At 37.5% G+C, this 10,764-nt stretch overlaps 1 pseudogene; it reads right to left on the bottom strand.

Moving 5' to 3' along the window:
* LOC109082295 overlaps window positions 1-7,592 on the bottom strand; it is a 19,696-nt pseudogene extending 12,104 nt beyond the window's left edge.
* Between the last annotated feature and the right edge of the window lie 3,172 nt (window positions 7,593-10,764).

Here is a 10,764-nt window from a genome sequence, read left to right as displayed (position 1 = left end):
TATGCTCTGGTATGTGACTCCTTTATCAGCGAAATTCAGACTGGGACCATTTCCAACCGGTTTTTTGGTCATGAAAGGTATTAATGTGGCGGAGGGGAGCTGTGTGTCGTGTGGGCGTGTGCGTTAGGTCTCTAGTTCGTGTTCTGATTGGTCCAGTTACCCCTCAGTGAGTTTTTTGGATGTGTGTTTCTCACTTTGGTTGGGAAATGGGGACATGGGTTGGGGTTAATGTTTCTTTGTGTGTGGTGTTTTTTTATTTTTAGAACATTAGTGTTTTAAAAGGGTGGTGTATGCTTGTAACTTGTTTTATTTTCAACTTTTGTAATGAATCCTAGTTTTACCTTCGAAGGGCAATCGGCATCCTTTTAGCAGCTGGAATGTGCGTGTGCTTGGGTCATGTGATCAGCGAGCTAAAGTATTTTCCCATTTTTAAATCTCTGTCTGCTGATGTTATGTACTTACAGGAGACCCATATTAGGCCCACAAGAGAGAAGATGCTGGGCTGGTCATATCCTTCAGTCCAGATTCGCCAGCAAGGCCAGAGGAGTTGCAATCTTAATACGCAAGACAGTTCCCTTTTATAGACATGTTTCCCTTTGAGTGGAACAGTTGATATATTTTGGTAAACTGGTTCCAATTTATTCATTTCATGTTACCATCTTAATGTGTATGGACCAAATTTTGATGATGCCCTACTTTCTTTACTAAAAGCTCAGAATAGATGAATGTATATTTTATGTCTGAGTTTACTGATTCACATGGTATTGTAGGTGGGTGATTTAACTGTGTGCTTGATAATGTTTTGAACAGATCAGCCTTAAATTAGCCAGCTGCCCTCTGCCTCCACAGTTCTGAATGGTCTAATGTCCTCCATGAATCGGGTTGATATGAATGATACTGATACATTCCACGGTAGAGACTTTTCTTTTCTTTTTTTTCACAAAGCACAACTCTTTTTCTAGAATTGATGATTTTTTTGCTTGACGTCCAAATTTATATCAAACGTAGATCACCTTCGATTATCAGAACATCTTAATTTCTGATCACTGCTCCGGACTTCAGTGGTTCTTGATCTTGGCCATAAGACTCTACGTTCTGATGTATCATTTTGGTCAATTTATATCTCAAAAGATCTCGTAATTTTTTAGATATCAAGATAATTCTGAAGTAACTGACTCCACTTTGTGGGAAAAAATCTATCTCTTTTGAGTCTTCAGCAAGACAGACCACCTAGGACCACATTCAGCAAATAGAAGAGTAATTATCTCAATTGGAACCCGGAGCTAATAGAATTTTCTCTAGCCCTTCTACCTTACAGACTTTGCCTTAAATTTGAAGTATGAATATAATACCCATTTATCTGGACAGGTAATGGGATCACTGTGTGTTAAGCTAAGACAAAAATATTGAGTTAGAGGGATAAGCCTCATAAATTGCTAACTTCGACTCGACAGCTGAGGGTGTTTACTACTGACCGAAATAAGCCATACACCAAAATTAATCAGAAACAGGGGACATACTTGTGGATCCTTAAGGTTATAAATGAGTCGCTTTAGAGTATATTACGAACAATTATATGCATCAAGAGCAAGAGGGGACATCTCTTATTGGCTAGGTCCTTTTTATATTCTTTATAATGTGTGATGTTGCTTTTGTCGTGGAGTTTTAATGTGTTTTATATTTTTAAGATTGCTTTTTTGATGCTATAATCCTTTCCTAATGGCAAAGGCGGAAGGGCCAGATGGTTTTGGTATTGAATTATATTAAAAATATTAAATAAAGTTGAAAAAAATTCCCATATGATGCTAATATCTCATTAATACTGAAAGAGGGTAGGGATTAGACTGAGCCTTCATCTTATTATATCGCATTACTTAACTCTGACATTACAATTTTCACTAAATTATTAGCCAATAGGTTAAATAAATTCCTCTCATCTATTATAGATATGGATCAAACTGTTTTTTTTTTCTAATAGATTTTAATTTTTTAATGTTAGGAGATTAATGAACATAATGTACCTTAAGTACAAGAAAGGTTCTAAAGTAGCTGCTCTGTGTTTAGATGCAGAGAAAGCTTTCGATCCGCTGGAATGGCCAAGGTTATGGAAGAATGTGGGTTTGGTAGTCGTTTTGTGTGATGGATTACAACACTATATGCTCACCCAACCTCTGCCGTACTCACAAATCATGAAAAATCTAAGTCATTTTTATTACATTGTGGGACACGTTAAGGATGTCCCCTTAGCCCTTTGCTTTCTGCAGTTGCGATTTATCAGTATTAATTAATTGGCAGAAGAATGAATTCATGTCTTTAAGTGCTGAACTTGATGAGTTCCTACACAATCTTCCTCTCAAAATCACAGACAGACTTAAGTATCTTGAAGTTGTTCTGCCCAAAAACCCTTATACTTAGTTTTTTAAGTTTAATTTTTCTAAAGAAATTGGAGGATCTAAAAGATAGACATCGGCAAATGGAGTTCAAATCATTAGATTCTGTAACCCTGCCTTTCATCTGGGGATTTAAAGCTCACAGAATATCAAAAATACATTTACAAAAAAACAAAACAAAAAGGTGGACTAGGGCTACCTTGCTTTTTGCATTATTACTGGGCAGCGAATGTGAGGGCCCTTGTTTTATTGGCAGGAGGATTATAAAACGAAATCTCAATTGACACACTCCCCGGAGCAACACTGCCGGAGGAAAGAAAAGATTTATAGACTATTGTTTGGGCTCACTGATTCCAGACATTTACATTATTCAGATTTTGTAATTGTGTTCTCTGAAAAAAAATGCTTGGGAGAAAGAATTACTGTGCGTTCACACCAGACGTGACTTGCGCCAATAAATCGCGCGTAGTTGGACGCTTGAACATTTTGAGTTTACTCACTTCACACCAGACGCGAATTTGCGTCATGGGAGGGGCTTCTGCCAGTTAAGTTTCACACAGCATTGTGATTTCAACCACTATTTATTCGGATAATTTTGTGTTTTAAATATTACTGTTTTCATGTCATGAAATGTAGTTTTAAAAGTATTTCAGACGATAATGTAGTTGTTTTAAACTCAAATATGTGGTTTATTTATAAAGACATCGCCTATTTAAAAATGTGTTTTCACTGATTTTCGGAGACGATCAGCTCCACGCGATCAGCGGGAGCTCAGTGCTCATGTTACCGACGAGAGCAGCCTGGGACTCGGCTAGTCTTCTGACATTTTTGCCGCTGGCTCTGATGTCTCTTTTGTGGTTAAACATAAAATATAATTCCCTCATTGTTGTTACAGATTTTGCCTCTGCTTGCTATGTCGTAATCATGTCCACTACTAGAGCAAGCTCCTGATTGGTTACCGCGGTGCGAATTTTCGCCAAAGTTCAGATTTTTCAACTCGCGCGATTCGCACAATGTCCGAAACGCTCAATTCACTCCGCATCATTCGCACTGCAGGTTGTCTATTCGCGTTTTTGCATTGACTTAACATGTTAGTAGATTGCACTATTCAAAATCGAAATAACACAGGTTTTTCCAAACCATTTCCACCACACATGATCGGTGTAAAACTGCAGAGGGCTCTCTTACCCATCTCTTTTGGACATGCCCTAAACTTTATAATTTTGTGTAAAATATTTAAGTGTTTTTCTGACATGTATGGTTTTGAGTTTAAGCCTGATCCAGAGATTGCATTATTTGGATATTCTGTTTTTTTGTCAGACCATAATGTCTCTCTACAAAGCACCATTATTTATGGAATGAATATTGCTAAGAGCATCATTCTTCAACTTTGGAAATTAGATACTGTTCCTCGGTTCAAGACCTGGTCGACTTATCTTACTTGGATATTGCACATGGAGAGAGTCAGGTATGGAATTATGGGTAACCTTGATAAATTCTACAGCATATGGCAACAATTTCTGAATCATCTAAAGCGGTTAAATGCTGACTCTGATCAGTAATGTCGGGCTTAGTATGCTGTCTGCTCTGCCCTCTACTGAGTGCTTGTTTGTTTATGCTTTACCACTGAAACTGCATATACACCCTGGTTCTTAGTTTTTTTTTTTTTTTTTTTTAGCTTGTTTGTTTTTTCCTTTGTTTTTTTTTCTTTTTTATATTATATAATAATCATTTATATAGTTTTTTTTATTGTTAATATTATCATTCATTGATTTGTATATATTTTCTAAATATATTTTGTTTTTTACTTTTTTGTAAAATGTAGATTCTAATAAAAATACTATTAAAATGTTTTTAAATTACATATTAAAACTAGTGTAGAAATTGGCAAATGAATTTTGCTACCCATATGCTTCCATAATTTGTCCTCTTTCATGGACAAGTAAATTCCTCATATTCTTTAATGTCCTTTTAAGAAAAGAGTTTTGAATCTCGTTGTGAGAAGCTAATCACTCTGTGTTGTGATTGGCTGTTTGCCACTGATGTCACACATTAATGTGCACACGCTCCACAAACTCAGGATCAAAGCCATGATCAGCATCATGGTACCAATAAAGCTGGATTGGAGTGGTTTGGTTTTGTCAACTCGAAACTTATCCTGCAACTCTGAATTTGTTCATCTACCATCATGTTACAGGCCCCAGGGTATGACTGTTACTCAGATTGTTTTGGAACTGGTGACAAGTGACGTGCAGTGGATTCATTTTCACTTTAAGGTATCTTAACTTTTTTTTGCCTGAAAAAAGTGAGATGGACTGGTAAGTATACCATGGAGCGCTGTATATTTTTCTCATTCAAAACTATACGAGTGACACGTACATAATTTGTTATTGTTTAGTGCGTTGTATTTTTGAATTTTTTTGTTATCTTCAGTTCACTAGATATATGGTTTAATGTTACTCAAACTACTTGTTTTGTTTAGGCTACTAAACATTATTTCTCCTGATTTACTGGGTGACGTCAACATAATAGAAGACCAACACTGAAGTGGGATCTTTCTCAGGTGCACTTAGTGTTTGTCAGGTCATGTGATCTCAACATCTGTCCACATGAGGCTCCATGTCAAATAAAACCACTTTAATTAGGACACTTCAGAAACATTAATTTCTGTAGAGCTGGACATTTAATAACCGGATCAAATGAGTGAGTTTTGAGAGAGAAACCAACCTGTTTGTTCCTCAGTCTCTTCTTGTTTCAGACTGAACACTTTTTCAATCCTGAAGTCTTCACTCTCCTGTTTAATAAACGCCATCTTTATAGTGTGTCACGAGAATCTCTTCAGCAGGTCTTTCTCTGTTTAAGATGAAGAGAACAATGAACAGAGAGCAAAATAAACCCAAACTAAATCTCTCCGTCAGCTCCCTAGTTCAGTAGTCATCACACTAGTTCAGTAGTCAACACAGTAGTTCAGTAGTCAGCACACTAGTTCAGTACTAAGCACACTAGTTCAGTAGTCAACACAGTAGTTCAGTAGTCAGCACACTAGTTCAGTACTAAGCACACTAGTTCAGTAGTCAGCACACTAGTTCAGTAGTCAGCTCACTAGTTCTGTAGTCAACACAATAGTTCAGTAGTCAGCACACTAGTTCAGTAGTCAGCACACTAGTTCAGTAGTCAGCTCACTAGTTCAGTAGTCAGCACACTAGTTCAGTAGTCAGCACACTAGTTCAGCAGTCAGCTCACTAGTTCAGCAGTCAACACAGTAGTTCAGTAGTCAGCAAACTAGTTCAGTAGTCAGCACACTAGTTCAGTAGTCAGCTCACTAGTTCAGCAGTCAACACAGTAGTTCAGTAGTCAGCACACTAGTTCAGTAGTCAGCACACTAGTTCAGTAGTCAGCACACTAGTTCAGTAGTCAGCTCACTAGTTCAGTAGTCAGCACACTAGTTCAGTAGTCAGCTCACTAGTTCAGTAGTCAGCACACTAGTTCAGCAGTCATCACAGTAGTTCAGTAGTCAGCACACTAGTTCAGTAGTCAGCACACTAGTTCAGTAGTCAGCTCACTAGTTCAGCAGTCAACACAGTAGTTCAGTAGTCAGCAAACTAGTTCAGTAGTCAGCACACTAGTTCAGTAGTCAGCTCACTAGTTCAGCAGTCAACACAGTAGTTCAGTAGTCAGCACACTAGTTCAGTAGTCAGCACACTAGTTCAGTAGTCAGCTCACTAGTTCAGCAGTCAACACAGTAGTTCAGTAGTCAGCACACTAGTTCAGTAGTCAGCACACTAGTTCAGTAGTCAGCTCACTAGTTCTGTAGTCAACACAATAGTTCAGTAGTCAGCTCACTAGTTCAGCAGTCAACACAGTAGTTCAGTAGTCAGAACACTAGTTCAGCAGTCATCACACTAGTTCAGCAGTCAACACAGTAGTTCAGCAGTCAGCACACTAGTTCAGCAGTCAGCACACTAGTTCAGCAGTCAGCACACTAGTTCAGCAGTCAGCACACTAGTTCAGTAGTCAGCACACTAGTTCAGTAGTCAGCTCACTAGTTCAGTAGTCAGCACACTAGTTCAGTAGTCAGCACACTAGTTCTGTAATCAGCTCACTAGTTCAGTAGTCAGCACACTAGTTCAGTAGTCAGCACACTAGTTCAGTAGTCAGCACACTAGTTCTGTAGTCAGCTCACTAGTTCAGTAGTCAGCACACTAGTTCAGTAGTCAGCACACTAGTTCTGTAGTCAACACAATAGCTCAGTAGTCAGCACACTAGAAAGGGAGTGAGTTAAATCACATGACTAGACAAAAACACTCAAAACTAGCGCTGCAAATTCATAAAAGAGTAGAAGTTATACAGTCAGTTCATATTTAGTTGTGATGTATATACAGTGAATCAGAGTTTGTAGATTATTATCAATAAATTACACTTGCAGGAGAACATTTTCAGCTGGTTTGTAACAGTTGTCATTCAACCATGGTTTTATTCTAGTAAAAGTGTGGTAACCATGTTTTTTTGGTGTAATGATGAACATTTGTAATTTTGTATAACCACATTTTTTCTACAAATACCATGTAAGTATGATTTGTGTAGCAACCTCATGGTTAATTTGTGGTTACCATGCTTTAACTGCAGTAACCAGGTTTTTTGGTTTTATTTGTATTAAATCCATGTATAATTGTCGTAACTGTCCACATGTTTGTGTTTGTTTTCGCTTCATTCGCACAGTTTTGAGCAGCAGGTGACGTCAGCGAGCGGAGATTCGAATCACTGAATCATTTGAGAAGCAACCGATTCAATCGAGTCTCAAAGAGCTCCGTTTCTCCGTCACTACTTAGAAGTGACCTGATTAGTGTTTACGATGAACTGATTCAGACACAGCGAGCGAAACAGACGAACCTTTCTGTTACTCGTGTGCGCGTGCGTTTACTCACACGAAATAACGCCTACTAATGTTAGATAAAGCATTACACTGTTACATTCAGTAGCAAATCATTAATCATTGCGTCGAGTAAAAACTATATAATTGACTGGACGGTTTCTATCAGTTAAAACAGTTTAAATACTTAAAAACACAGACCTTTCTTGAGCCGAATCATAACAGATGCGGGAGCTCGCGCAGTCTTATGACGTCACGCCGCCAGAGCAAAATTAAAGTCCTTTCTCAAAACCAGCTCAGACACAATAGCTGTGTCCCAAAGTTGAGTGTGCACACTTCGAAGGCCACGGACTTCGAAGACCAGACCTCCGAAGTGCACGAAGGGTCCTCCGAAGTGCGTGAGATGCTCCGCCTTCACAGGATTTCCTAATTACGTCACCAGGTGTTTCCGATTAGCGCTCTGTCGCATAGCAACGGTGCGAGAAGAGCGCTGACGAGAGGACAGTCCTGCCAGGACAGGTGGAGCCAGAACTGCTCGTTTTTGTTTTTATGATTTACTCATAATGGAGGAGACTGTGATGAGCCAAGACCGAGGCCAGGTAAGTTACACTGGTTTCCTGCGATCTTCGTCGGATTACAACTTTAAATGCAGGTACTGGCTTGGAGCTTGCTTGAATATTTAATGATACATATGAAAAACTAAAAAATACACACATAGCAGTTCAAATGCTGACTGATATCTTACAAAGGTGCGATTTTATGTAGTTTATTGTCTTGACCATATGTAGACAGGTTTACAACCCATATTTTTTTAGGCAGTTAACCATAAAAATAAAACTGTATTTAAAAAAATAGAGCATAGTACAGCTTAATGTCCAGCAGCTTTAAATTTAATAACCTTGAACATATTTAGAAGTAAACTGCAACATACACAGAAGTGCAGCAGTATTATTAATGTAAAACCATCCTGATGAATTCTTTTTTTCAAGGCAATACTGCACATACCTTTACTTTTACTCTCAGTACCTTAAGTATATTAGAGTATGCAAGATAATACTTTTACTTAAAGGATAGTTTAGCCAAAAATGAAAATCCTGTAATCATTTACTCACCCTTCAGTTGCTCCAGGTTTGTAATTTATATTTTTGGGTAAACTATCCCTTCAGCTAAGGTTTTAAATATTATGAGTAGTAGTTTTTTCCCCAGTCTGGTATTAGTAGTTACTAAAAGTAGTTTACTAAAGTATGTCAATATTTCTTGTACTAATTACGTTGTCATAGCTCTAAACAATTTCTCTTTTCCTTCTTTCCCTAAATCAGACCAGACCCCTGTGCAGGATAGAGCTGAATGTGGCAGCGCTGGACAGGTGTTTAATGGTTTGTTCTGAGCAGGGAGACCCTGACAGTGCTGCTGGATCTACTGAGAAGTGAACGGCAACAGTGATGGTGTGCCACGATCCAGACTCTGGTGTTTCTCTTCTGTCTGTCAGCGGTACATCATACAGATGGTCTCCAGAGTGTTTGACATGTCCCTCGTTCCACTGTCACCGCATCGTCCTCTGAGTCTCTGAGGAGGTGCTGGCCATTCACCAAGAGATTGACCTCCTGAAGACCCCAGAACACATGGAGGCAGGGCTGAGCTCAAACTGATGCTGTTTTTCTGATGTTAAACCTAAGATATGTTGTAAATGGTTGTAAAAAGTACTTTCTATTATGTATAGAACAATTTGTTTTAATGTGTGTAAAAAGTATTTACAGGACAAACAAATAAACATATAAAAGAATGTTTTGTGTAAAAAATTATAAGCTACATTAAAAAAAAAATAATGTACATAAGCACTTTTCTTTTATTTACACGTGAATATGCAAAACAAAAATACAAAATGTACAGAAAGTACTCAGGCTTATTTACGAATAAATTACACACACAAAATGAATAATGTATACAATTTATGCTTTCATTTTTAACTTGCGTAACAAAAATAAACTACAGAAATTAGGTTGTTTCATTGACAATATGACATTTAAAAAATATATTGGAAAAACTGTAATGTACTCATTTTTCCCCACTGTTTTCTCTTGGCTAATGAAGAATGTATTTGTTTGAGTTTGATGTCCTCCCTGTCCACTCACTCCCTCACCTGTCTCAGGACACTTCACAAATAAACCATGCCTGTTAACAACTAAAACACATGCTCACGTTCTCCAGAATAGTATTAAAACAAAAGAAAATGAAAACATTTATGAAAAAAGACAGGTTTGCAATCTTAACATTAGAAAATATGACACAGCAGGACATGCATACAAAATACTGAAGTGCTAAAGTTTGGTTAAAACATTTGTAGACATTTCCTGCATGACAGCACTACAGAAACACAACAAAGGGAAAGACCATTGTCTTATATAATGGCTGTTTTATTGTTTGTGGGCTTTATGTTTAAAAAAACCTGGCTTTAAACACTTTCGCTAGGTATTTGAGTAAATGAAAACACAATACTTACATTTCAGTGTGAAGTCCTCCACAGAACTGTCACCTGCCTCTGAATATAAACACATTCGTCATATGCACGCAAGTGATTCTGGGATATGGAAGGGTGCGAAGTGTCCATAAGATGTACACTTCATTTTCATGGGAAATGAAGGCCGCATTTGAAGTCGCTTTCGAAATTTGTCAGCCTTCGTCGCGCCGCGGTGACGCATTCGCACTTCAAATGCGGTCTTCGAAGTGCGCATTCTGACTTTGGGACAGCTTACGTCGTGACGCTGTGACGCAATCGCACTTCACATCCGCACTTCGGAGTCCACACACTTCAGTTTGGGACACAGCTTATGAACAGCTTTCAGACTGCGACGGATTACAGAGAAACCCTGCAGCTCCTCTTACTGTATAATGAAACATATTTAAGAGGAAATATAAATCTAATCGTAACCATATATTATATATAACCTAATTATCAGTGTTATTTAAATTTAAATAATATAAATTTAACCTAAAACAGATTTATATTGCCCGTTTATTGAAACGTTAAAAAATACATTAGAAAGAACATTTTTATTTTCATTAAACAACACAAAATAATGCAGTATTCATTAAAACACTCATTCATTCAGATGCATTATATGAACATAAGACCCATGGCAGTCATAATATTAATTACACAGGCACTTCTTATTTAATGATAATTTATTATTTTAATTGTATTTAATGTATTTAATACAATAATAAAACATTTGCAATGGGTTTGTAAAATGTTTTTAAGCATGATTTGGCCTAAGACACTTGGTGTTGGGTGACATTTTAAATATTCATAAAATAAATCTAATTGTTTTCTGTAAATTCTTGTTCTTCATCTCGCCGAGTGCCACTGTGGTGAGTGTCATGCTGATTTACGGTTTCATTCATTAATAACTGCATGCCAGATTCAGGACCAATACCATTTAATACCTTACTACGCAGACATATTTTAAAAATGTATACTTGAAGCTTCACTGTTTTTAGAGATGT

This window comes from Cyprinus carpio, chromosome B3 (assembly GCF_018340385.1).
Source record: "Cyprinus carpio isolate SPL01 chromosome B3, ASM1834038v1, whole genome shotgun sequence".
Lineage (NCBI taxonomy): Eukaryota > Metazoa > Chordata > Actinopteri > Cypriniformes > Cyprinidae > Cyprinus > Cyprinus carpio.
Note: the sequence above shows the minus strand (reverse complement) of the source record. Positions and strands in the feature narration are given on the sequence as shown.